Below are 11036 nucleotides of genomic sequence, written 5' to 3'. Positions count from 1 at the left end.
AGGTTCCCAAACTATTCAGCCCTCCTTAAAATCAGTTCCCCCTCTCAAGCCCACTAGAGAGTTTTCTGCCCAATGACAGTAGAGCTGAGCATATCATCTTTATGTACTTCCCTATCCCCTTCCAAAGCTCTCCCTCTTCAGAGCTCTGCATTAGGGTTTATAATGGCCTGAATCATGTGGCCTCATTCTTAGAGCAGGCAGCTCCTTTGAGGGCTGGTAGGACAATTCCTGATAAACAGGCTTCAGTGATGCTCCTGAGGTTGGACAGGAAATTTCTTGGCCAGTATTCTCTGGAGGCAAAGCAAACTCATCTGGCCTTCCTATTCCTAACACTTTTCTCACTCATGCAAATACCAGAAAAAAGAAGGATGCCAAATATATTCTGGTAGACACCATTCCCTAATTAAACTTTTACTGAAATGACTAATACAACATCTTTTGAAATGTTGCAGGTTGTTTTTATTTTTTTATTTATTAATTTTTTTCTGAGACAGAGTTTCGCTCTTGTTGCCCAAGCTAGAGTACAATGGCGCAATCTCTTCTCACTGCAACCTCTGCCTTCTGGCTTCAAGCGATTCTCCTGCCTCAGCCTCCGGGGTAGCTGGGATTACAGGCCTCGGCCTCCCAAAGTGCTGGGATTACAGGCGTGAGCCACCGCGCCCAGCCCAAATGTTGCAATTTTAAGGAACAATTTTGCTTTTACTTGTTGGCTATCCTATTTCCAACAGTACATTTTTCTTTAAATTAAGAAAGGGTAAAAACAATCTTCTAGAAGTAGAAATTGTAACCTGACTTTCGAGTCTTCAGGTTCAGCAACCTATAAATGTTGTTTTGGTCTTGTATTTATATTGTTCTTTAAATAAATCTATTGTTAGGCCGGGCGCGGTGGCTCAAGCCTGTAATCCCAGCACTTCGGGAGGCCGAGGCGGGCGGATCACGAGGTCAGGAGATCGAGACCATCCTGGCTAACACGGTGAAACCCCGTCTCTACTAAAAATACAAAAAATTAGCCGGGCGTGGTGGCGGGCGCCTGTAATCCCAGCTACTCGGGAGGCTGAGGCAGGAGAATGGCGTGTACCCGGGAGGCGGAGCTTGCAGTGAGCCGAGATTGCACCAGTGCACTCCAGCCTGGGGGACAGAGAAAGACTCCGTCTCAAAAAAAAAAAAAAAAATAAATAAATAAATAAATAAATAAATAAATAAATAAATAAATAAATCTATTGTTTTGTCTTAACTAAAAATTATTTCATTGGACTTAGAACACATTCACGAAAATGATTTATTCTTTTTATCGTAAGAAAATACATTTCTTCTTTATAAAAAAGCATGCTTCATTTAATTTACATAGCAATTTATTTTAGTAAAATTATTTATCAGGTACAATTATAAAAAACATTACCATAATGCTAATTCAGAATAAGTTACATGAAAGAAAAGTTGTCACTGTTTTATAATAGGGTTTTTAAAGCAAAAAAAAATGTGTTTATTTCTGTTATGCTGTGTTAGGTCTATAGATGAATATTGATGTTTAAGTATTTTTTAAAGTATTCTTTTCTTTTTAATCTATTACCTATGTGACCAATTGGAAATAGAGCTAAAGAACTTCCTTATAACAAGTTAAATTATTCATGGATATCACTTGAACTATTTTCTGAGCCAAAGGGATTACTCAGCATGAGCCAGTAATTAATTACTTCTCTTAATACATGAACGTACTATGTCTTTTCTTTCTAAAATCATTTTTCCATGATCATTGATACAAGATCTCAACATGATTTCATGAAAATATCATTGATAAGACATTCTGAGGAACCTTCTCTTCTTTTGGGATAATGGCACTGAAATGCAATGCTTTGAGTAATAATGTGCAGGGGAAACTAGGTTTTGCAAAAGGCCCCACAGTTTTCGCTCATGGACAACTAGCGGGGTCTCTAAATGACAGGTAGCAACTTCTATTATAACTCATACTCTAGCAGTGTTGGTGAGTTATATTTTTATTAATAATAAAATTGTTCAAAAGTATCTCACTTATCTGACCTTAGAAGCTTGTCTCCATTGGAATGTTTTGCAAAAATTGTGGAATAGTTTTTTTTAAAATGTGTTTTTCTCATGTTCTCAGAAATGTCAATGCCATTTCTTTAATATAAACACTGACTTCCTAGAACTGTGTCTTCTCTGATTGCCAGACTTTGTCTATGTAGAAGAAATGGATGCAGCCTGATTAGCTGGTCAGGCAACACTGCTCTTTGGAGAACTACAAACAGTTATTTACAGTTTCTGTCTTCTACAGGGCTTCTTTAGGCCAGTCCACCTGCCAGGCCTTTGATTCTGTTTTATCCATGTAGCTATATATTTTGAAAAATGCACATTGTTGGCATAATGGAGGGTAAGTTATTTTTCATAATTGTGAGATGTATTTCTTAATTTGAGAACCAACTCCTTTTCTGGATTTTTACCTTTGTTTCAAAATAGGAATTTCTGAAATTTTAAGAAATGAATGGAGTGATTTTTAAGGCCTTTAAATGCCTATCCCACATAAACTCTGATGGATTACTTTCACCTCACTGAGTAGCATAAACATTAAAAAATAATTGGTGGCTCCAGATTAGACTTGTAAGAAGAGTATTGTAATGGGAGAGCAGTAAACTATAGGAACTTGAAAGGCAATACTAGCAGAAAGAAAGGAAAGGAAGGTAGAATTACCAGAACTTGATGACGGATGAATGGGAAGACAAGGGAGAGGAGGCTTTGGAAACCGAGTTTTGGAGTTTTGATTGGGAAAATATTACTAACACAAAAAAAGGAAGCTCGGGGAGGGACTGACCTACTGAAAGAGGTACAAAGATTTGTTTGAAATATTTTTGGTATGAAGAACTGAAATATCTCGATAAAGACAGATGACTGACAATTTAAAACAGGAGCTGTGGAGTTCACTTTAAAATTGTTATGGCAGGGCACAGTGGCTCATGCTTGTAATCCCAGCACTTTGGGTGCCCAAGGTGGGCAGATCACCTGAGGTCAGGCGTTCGAGACCAGCCTGGGCAACATGGTGAAACCCTGTCTCTACTAAAAATACAAAAATTAGCTGGGCGTGGTGGCACACACCTGTAGTCCCAGCCTCCTGGGAGGCTGAGGCACGAGAATTGCTTGAACCTGAAAGGTGGAGGTTGCAGTGAGCCAAGATCACACCAATGCACTACAACTGGGCAACAGAATGAGACTCAGTATAAAAAAAAAAAAAAAAATTGTCATAAGATTTGTGATTGGGCAGGCACAGTGGTTCAACTCTGTAATCCCAGCACTTGGGAGGCTGAGGTGGGATGACAACTTGAACCCAAGAGTTCAAGACCACCCTGGGCAACATAGGGAGACCCTGTATCTACAACAAATAAGGTTATTTAGGCGTGGTGGCATGCCTCTGTAGTCCCAACTACTCAGGAGGCTGAGATGGGAGGATCTGAAAAAAAAAGAAAAAAAAAAAGATTTGTAATTAGAAGCCACAGGTACAGATGAAATTACTAAGAGATGGGATATAGGCAGTGTACCAAAAAGCGCACACACAGCCTTGGTGGATTTCCTCATTGAATGCAGACGAAAAGAATGAAAAAAGAGTCAAGGTAACATCTGGGAAAGGGAAGCGTATTTAAAAGAGCTACAAGTGGGCTCATTTGTGGGAAAATATTACTTGTGCACTGGAGGAGTAGTTAACTTTGAAAGGACAGCTACTCCTTTAAAAAGAGAATGAATGCAACATAAAGAAAATGTTTTCAGACAGTATGGGCCACATTAAACTAGGGTTTGAAGGTATTTTCTCAAAGTAGGTAAGGTTATCAGCTGGCTGAGATGAAAGTAAGTGAAGAAGAATCAGAAAATTTGCAATCCCTCTGGGGCAATTCAATGCATTTGTAGAAGAATAGAAAGACTATCTGAGACTAGGCGGGTCTAGGTTGATTTTGTAATGAGATAAGATGGCATTATCTTACAGATTTCCTTTCCTTAGCATCAGAATAATCCTTTCTATGCAGCAAATTTCCATTTTAACAACTGTTTACCAGACAGCAAGAAAGAAGTAAAAGTTAATTTGGAAGACAGAAGTTTGCAAGTTTAGAAATGCTCTACCCAAATAGGTAAAACTAGCCAGAAAATGTGTTCTTTATGTGACTGTTGGTCAATTACATTTCTTTCAGAGCAGTGAAGATTTCTCATCGTATTACCACTTGTGTTGGTATCCCTTTTTCAAAAGACAAGTTTCTGGGGTTCGTCAATTCGCTTCATAACCCTGAAGTATTCAACTTAACTGAAAACGTCTTTCCCATTTACTTAGCATTCTATTATCCTTGAAAAATGTTTAAGGATCAAAGATTGATTTGACCTGTGTAAAATTTCAACTCATTTTGGTAGCCCACATTGACCTCCAAGCGAATCTTACTGTAAACCAAACTACACAAAAAGGTATTTGTAAAGGGAAGAATTTGTTTGGTTTGTTTGTTGAATGGGAAAGAATTCCAGCCAGTGGATAAATATGTCTTTGGCTCCACCTTCTGTGCAGAGTGAAAATGAACATTACAAGGAGAAACTGGTAAATCATTTGCTATTTCATGTTTATTTGTTTAATTTTACCTTTTCAATGAAGCCTGGTTAATTTTTTATGATCACTTGTGAATTCATTCATTCAGTAAATATTTATTATGTCTCAGGGACTATGGTAGACATTAGTATTTTTTAGTTATGCAGTTAATAACAAAGCCAATATCAGAGTTGAACTTCAACTTTAGCCTTTGAGTTTTCTTTAAGGGAATTTTGAAAAAGCAAGCAAACAATGGTAGGAAAACAGAGAAATACTAGTTCGATTCTTTAAAAAAGAAACATGCAGGCCAGGCGCGGTGGCTCACACCTGTAATCCCAGCATTTTGGAAGGCAGAAGAGGGCGCATCACATGGTTGAGAGATGGAGACCATCCTGGCCAACATGGTAAAACCCTATCTCTACTAAAAATACAAAAATTAGCTGGGCATGGTGGCATGCGCCTGTAGTCCCAGCTACTAGGGAGGCTGAGGCAGGAGAATCGCTTGAACCCGGGAGACGGAGGTTGCAGTGAGCCAAGATCACGCCGCTGCACTCCAGCCTGGGTGACAGAGCGAGACTCTCTCTCAAAATAAATAAATAAATAAATAAATAAATAAATAAATAAATAAATAAATAGAAAGAATCCTATCAATAGTATATTCACTTTAAAAAATCATCAGAAGCAAGGCTAGAGGTTTGGAATCTGCAACTCTTGATTTTGCATGTATATTAGTTTTGTTTATAGGAAGAGAAATAACAGGTCATTTGTACTGATTGACAGTCTACAAATAAATTTTGGCTCTTTATGCTAATAATTTTTTTTTTTTTTTTAGACGGAGTTTCACTCTTGTGGCCCAGGCTGGAGTGCAATGGCATGATCTCGGCTCACTGCAAGCTCCGCCTCCCGGGTTTAAGTGATTCTCCTGCCTCAGCCTCCCCAGTAGCTAGGATTACAGGTGTGTCCCACCACACCCAGCTAATTTTTGTATTTTTAGTGGAGACCAGGGTTTCACTATGTTGACCATGCTAGTCTCCAACTTCTGACCTCATGTGATTTGCCCACCTCGCCCTCCCGAAGCGCGAGGGATTACAGGCGTGAACCACCATGCCCGGCCTTATGCTAAGAATTTAAATCTTTTGAAGATCATGTAAGAAATAAGGAAATATTTCAATATGTTTATTTTAGGGCAGATAAAATGAATATTATTTATTATTTAAAAATCACTTAGCCAAGTACTAACCTCCTTAAGATGACCGCTTGCCATCATTTTATGTTTAGCATTATACTACACGAGGTGGAAACTTGAAAAATATAGAGAACATTTTGCAAGTGGAGGTGATTCCTTATATGCACATTTTTTATGCAGGCTTTATCCAGAATATGAACAAATGTGTAGTTAAAAATAACAAATGCACGAACAAATTATTTACATACTTGTTGAACTGATGCCAAAGAAAAAGAAAAAACTTAGCATTGCTTCAAAAGTCAGCTGAGATAAAAATTCCCAAATGAAATATTTACAATGCTTGGTTATAGCACCACTTACCAAAGTCGTTAAAATGCCTTTCTGTTGTATGTCTAAGTCTGCTTTGGTGCACAGGATGAGGTACCTATGGACAGCTTTATATAGTACATGTCCTTTATAAACACTAACAAATTTAATACGGTTTTCATTTAGGATAGTGTAAACAACACAATTATCTCTAAGAAATAATGCATCATGACAATTATAAGTTCTATGTGTGTTAGAAATATTTCAGCCCTCATAGCTCTAAGAATGGCAACATTTAAGAACCCTGTTAGATCTCTAAGAGAGCCTTTTGTTTGTTTGTTATTAATAACTGGAAATGAGTAGTACTTTAGTGTCAGATGGTTACTAATTTAAAAGCGAAGTCCAAATGTAGTAGGCTTGACATGTTTGGAAGATTCTAGTGCTAATCTCATCCAGAAACACCTTCTCAGGTACACCCAGAAATAATGTTTAATTTGGGCACCCTGTGGTCAGTCAAGTTGACACATGAAATAGATCAACACAGTTGCTTATTTATTTATTTATTTATTTATTTATTTATTTATTTATTGAGACGGAGTTCTACTCTGTGTCCCAGGCTGGAGTCCAGTGGCTCGATCTCAGCTCACTGCAACCTCCATCTCCCGGGTTCAAGAGATTCTCCTGCCTCAGCCTCCCAAGTAGCTGGGACTACAGGCGCCTGCCACTGCGCCCAGCTAATTTTTGTATTTTTAGTAGAGATGGCGTTTCACCATATTGGCCAGGCTGGTCTCGAACTCCTGACCTTGTGATCCACCTGCTTTGGCCTCCCAAAGTGCTGGGATTATAGGCATGAGCCACTGCGCCTGGCCCAGTTGCTTATTTAATAAGCAATTATTAGCAAGCAGGCATTTAACCATTTTATACAACTTATTTTGAATTCTCCATGAAATCCTGACTGTGTTCATTTTAGATGAGGAGACTACCATCTTACACAAAAAGTTCTTTTTTTTTTTTCCCAAAGGAGTTATTTAAAAAAAAATTCATATACCTTAGTTGTACATATTTTGGAGGTACATTTGATATTTTGTTACATGTATACCATGTGTAATGATCAAATCAGGGTAACTGGGATATTCATCACCTCAAATATTTATCCTTTTTGTGTGTGTTGGGAACATTACAACTCTTCTCACTGTTTTGAAATATACCATAAATTTCTATTAACTGTGATTTCCCTACTGTAATACCAAATAACTTATTCGTTCTAACTGTATTTTTATTTTTATTTATTTATTTTTCTCCACAGAACTTCCAAGTCTAATCTAACTGTATTTTTGTTTGTTTGTTTTTTGAGACGGAGTCTTGCTCTGTCGCCCAGGCTGGAGTGCAGTGGCGCGATCTCGGCTCACTGCAAGCTCCACCTCCCGGGTTCACGCCATTCTCCTGCCTCAGCCTCCCAAGTAGTTGGGATTACAGGCACCTGCCACCACGCCAGGCTAATTTTTTTTGTATTTTTAGTAGAGACGGGGTTTCACCGTGTAGCCAGGATGGTCTCGAACTCCTGACCTTGTGATCCACCCACCTCGGCCTCCCAAAGTGCTGGGATTACAGGCGTGAGCCACTGCGCCCGGCCTAATCTAACTGTATTTTATACCCATTAACCAACTTCTTTTTATCTCCCCATCTCCCTCTTTCCCTCCCAAGCCTCTGGTAACAGTAAAGAGACAACCTGCATAAGGGGAGAAGATATTTGCAAACTATCTCCCCACCTCCCTCTTTCCCTCCCAAGCCTCTGGTAACAGTAAAGAGACAACCTGCATAAGGGGAGAATGAGATATTCTGCATGGATATCTCATGAAATCCTTTTTTTTTTTTTTTTTTTGGCTGAAACATGTGAGTGAGAATATGTAACATTTGTCTTCCTGTGCCTGGCTTATTTCACTTGACTTAATGACCTCAGGTTCCATCCTGTTGCCACTCTTTCTTTTTAAAAACTTCATTATGGTTATTAACACAACACTAAGTTCACCAGTGAAAATCTATATTTTACATTCATTTAATAAGATGTCTGAGGTGTTTCAGAAACATGGATACAGAAGCTCTTGTAACCTTCTCTGAGGCCACCTTTCTGATAAATATTTGCTATTCACCCCTAGCCATGAATTATTGATTATTCAGCTACCCTACATGTAGCTTAAAGTAACCAACACACACATTTATAGTACTATATCTTTGCGGAAGTATTTTAAAGTAAATTACAGAGATAACACAGAGAAACTGGACACTGTTTATACAAGTGCAATTCAGTACACTAGAAAGTGGATTATTAGCTCTTTGGTTCTTGATGGTGAGTGGTTAAAGTAAAAGCTGTGAGCTGAAATGAGATACCAGAATTGGAAACATTGAATAACATGTAGGAATAACTTAACAATTTTACACTTGGATGACCCTAATCTCAAGAAGTTGTGTATGTATTCCTAAAAAATAATGAATGTTTTTTGAACTGGGTGTGGTGGCTCATGCCTGGAATCCCAGCACTTTGGGAGGCTGTGGTGGGAGGATCATTTGAGGCCAGAAGTTAGAGACCAGCCTGGGCAACATAGTGAGGCCCCACTTCTACTATTAAATATTAAAAAAAAAAAAAAAAAGGATTTTTAAATGCTTTTAAAGTTAATATGTATTCAATCTTAATACTTCAGAAATAACTTGGCTCCAACATAGTATAGTGTTCAGATTTATTCATATTCGAAATGTTTTCCTTTATGTTTCACACTTGACACCCCTCCCCTCCCCAAACCCTGCCATTTTCCTGGCCCTGAATAGTGAGATACTTGTAGGCAGGTTGTTCTCACTAAACTTTTTTTTTTTTTTTAATGAGACAGAGTCTCACTCTATCACCCAAGCTGGAGTGCAGTGGCGCAATCTCAGTTCACTGCAACCTCCGCCTCCCAGGTTCAAGCAATTCTCCTGCCTCAGTCTCCTGAGCAGCTGAGACTACAGGTGCATGCCATCATGCCCAGCTAATTTTTTGTATTTTTAGTAGAGTTGGGGTTTCACTGTGTTAGCCAGGATGGTCTCGCACTCCTGACCTCGTGATCCACTCGCTTGGCCTCCCAAAGTGCTGAGATTACAGGAGTGGGCCACCGCGCCCGTCCTGCTCTCATTAAACTTCTAACACACTTTGCAAACAGCAGAGACAGTTGGTATTCAATATTTCCCATTTTATAAAATTCCCAATCAAAATACTAGGCTTGGTATGTTTGGAAAGTTCAGGTGACTTTTTAATCTCTTATGGATTTGTGTGATATTGAGTGGGATTCATTCCAGTAACTGATTTCCCTGCAGTAAATTTAGTAGTTCTTTTATGTTCATTCTTGAAGTACTAGTGGATTTTAAATATTGAAATTTAAAATATTAAAGAAAGTGAAAGAAAGCAAGTTATGATCACCATAGATGATAGAATATTTTAGAAATTTCTAATAGAGGTCATGAGAGCAGCTCTGAGATGTGATTCTTGGTTTTCAGTAACTTAGCCTTTTATGAAACAGCTTACCCAGTGGGGAAAAGACCGTAGAGTTGCGAAGCAGACCTTTTGATTACACCTATCCATAGAAAGGCAGCATATTGTGTTTTAGACTAATTCTAAAATGTAGCCAGTCTTAACAGACGTTTCAATTAGTTGACCGCTAAACCAGATAAGACATAAAAGCAATCTTCATTTTAGACCTTAATTAGGCAATGAAAACTGCAATTTTGGATTCAGATGTAAGAAATGGTTATGGAAAGCCTATTATTTATTTTAGTATTTCGGTGATTTTGTGCACAGGCAATCCTGATAAACTTGCCCTCTCAGAGGTTAAGTCAGAGTCAGTTCCATTGAGCCAGGGGAGTGGGGCCTGTGGACAGGAGGTATTCCAATATACTTAAAAATGAAGATATGCCAAAACCAGATTTAAAAATTTATGGAGTACTTTAATACTTATATTAACTAGTAAACAATTTTAATTTTAAAAACCCATTGATATGGTTAGGCTTTGTGTCCCCACCCATCTTGAATTGTGATCCCCATAATCCCCGTAATCCCCACATATCAAGGAGAGACCAGGTGGAGGTAATTGAATGATGGGGGTGGTTTCCCCCAGGCTATTCTCATAATAGTGAGTGAGTTCGCACAAGATCTGATGGTTTTGTATGGGGCTTTTCCTCCTTCGCTTGGCGCTTCTCCTTCATGCTGCCTTACGATGAAGGTGCCTTGCTTCTCCTTCGCCTTCTGCCATGATTGTAAGTTTCCTGAGACTTCCCGAGCCGTGTTGAACTGTGAATCAATTAAACCTGTTTCCTTTGTAAATTACCCAGTCTTGGGCAGTTCGTTATAGCAGTATGAAAACAGACTAATACACCAATGCAGCTGTATTATTTTACTACTTATATGAAAATAGGATGTATTGTAAAAATTAAAAATTACCTAATAGTTCATTGTCAGGTGACTTATTTTAAAGTTTTTTGAGGAACATATTCTTCTTTTCAAATTGTCAGTTTATCTCCTAACTATATGTATAATTTTATTTGGAAATGATATCAAAATTTAACATTTGAGACATTTCCTGAACAGGTGGCACAGTCCAAATGGCCTTTCTGATAATGGCCTTTCCCTCCTGCCTCACTCTGTCCCCTGGTCTCTGGGAGGGAAAAAGCCAGACTCCAAGCAAGAAGCTGGAGTTCTTCTTTGGCCACTCACTTGCTACTCAGTTTTGCTTTGAAAAATTCCTTCTCCCTCTTTTCTTTTATTCTAATTTTCTGAAGTGTAACGTACCTACAGAAGAAGGAATATCTTCTAAGTGTGTGGTTTGAAGGGTTTTTGCAAATTGAATACACCTATTTAACCAGCTCACATATCAAGAAATAGAACATGACATAAACATCCCTGTAGTCCTCTATGAGCCCTCTCCTTTCCATTACTTCCCCCATAAGGATAAC

Source organism: Hylobates moloch, unplaced genomic scaffold, assembly GCF_009828535.3.
Source record: "Hylobates moloch isolate HMO894 unplaced genomic scaffold, HMol_V3 SCAFFOLD_2, whole genome shotgun sequence".
In the NCBI taxonomy this organism is placed as follows: Eukaryota; Metazoa; Chordata; class Mammalia; order Primates; family Hylobatidae; genus Hylobates; species Hylobates moloch.
The sequence above is the reverse complement of the archived record's forward strand: the minus strand, read 5'-3'. Positions refer to the sequence as shown.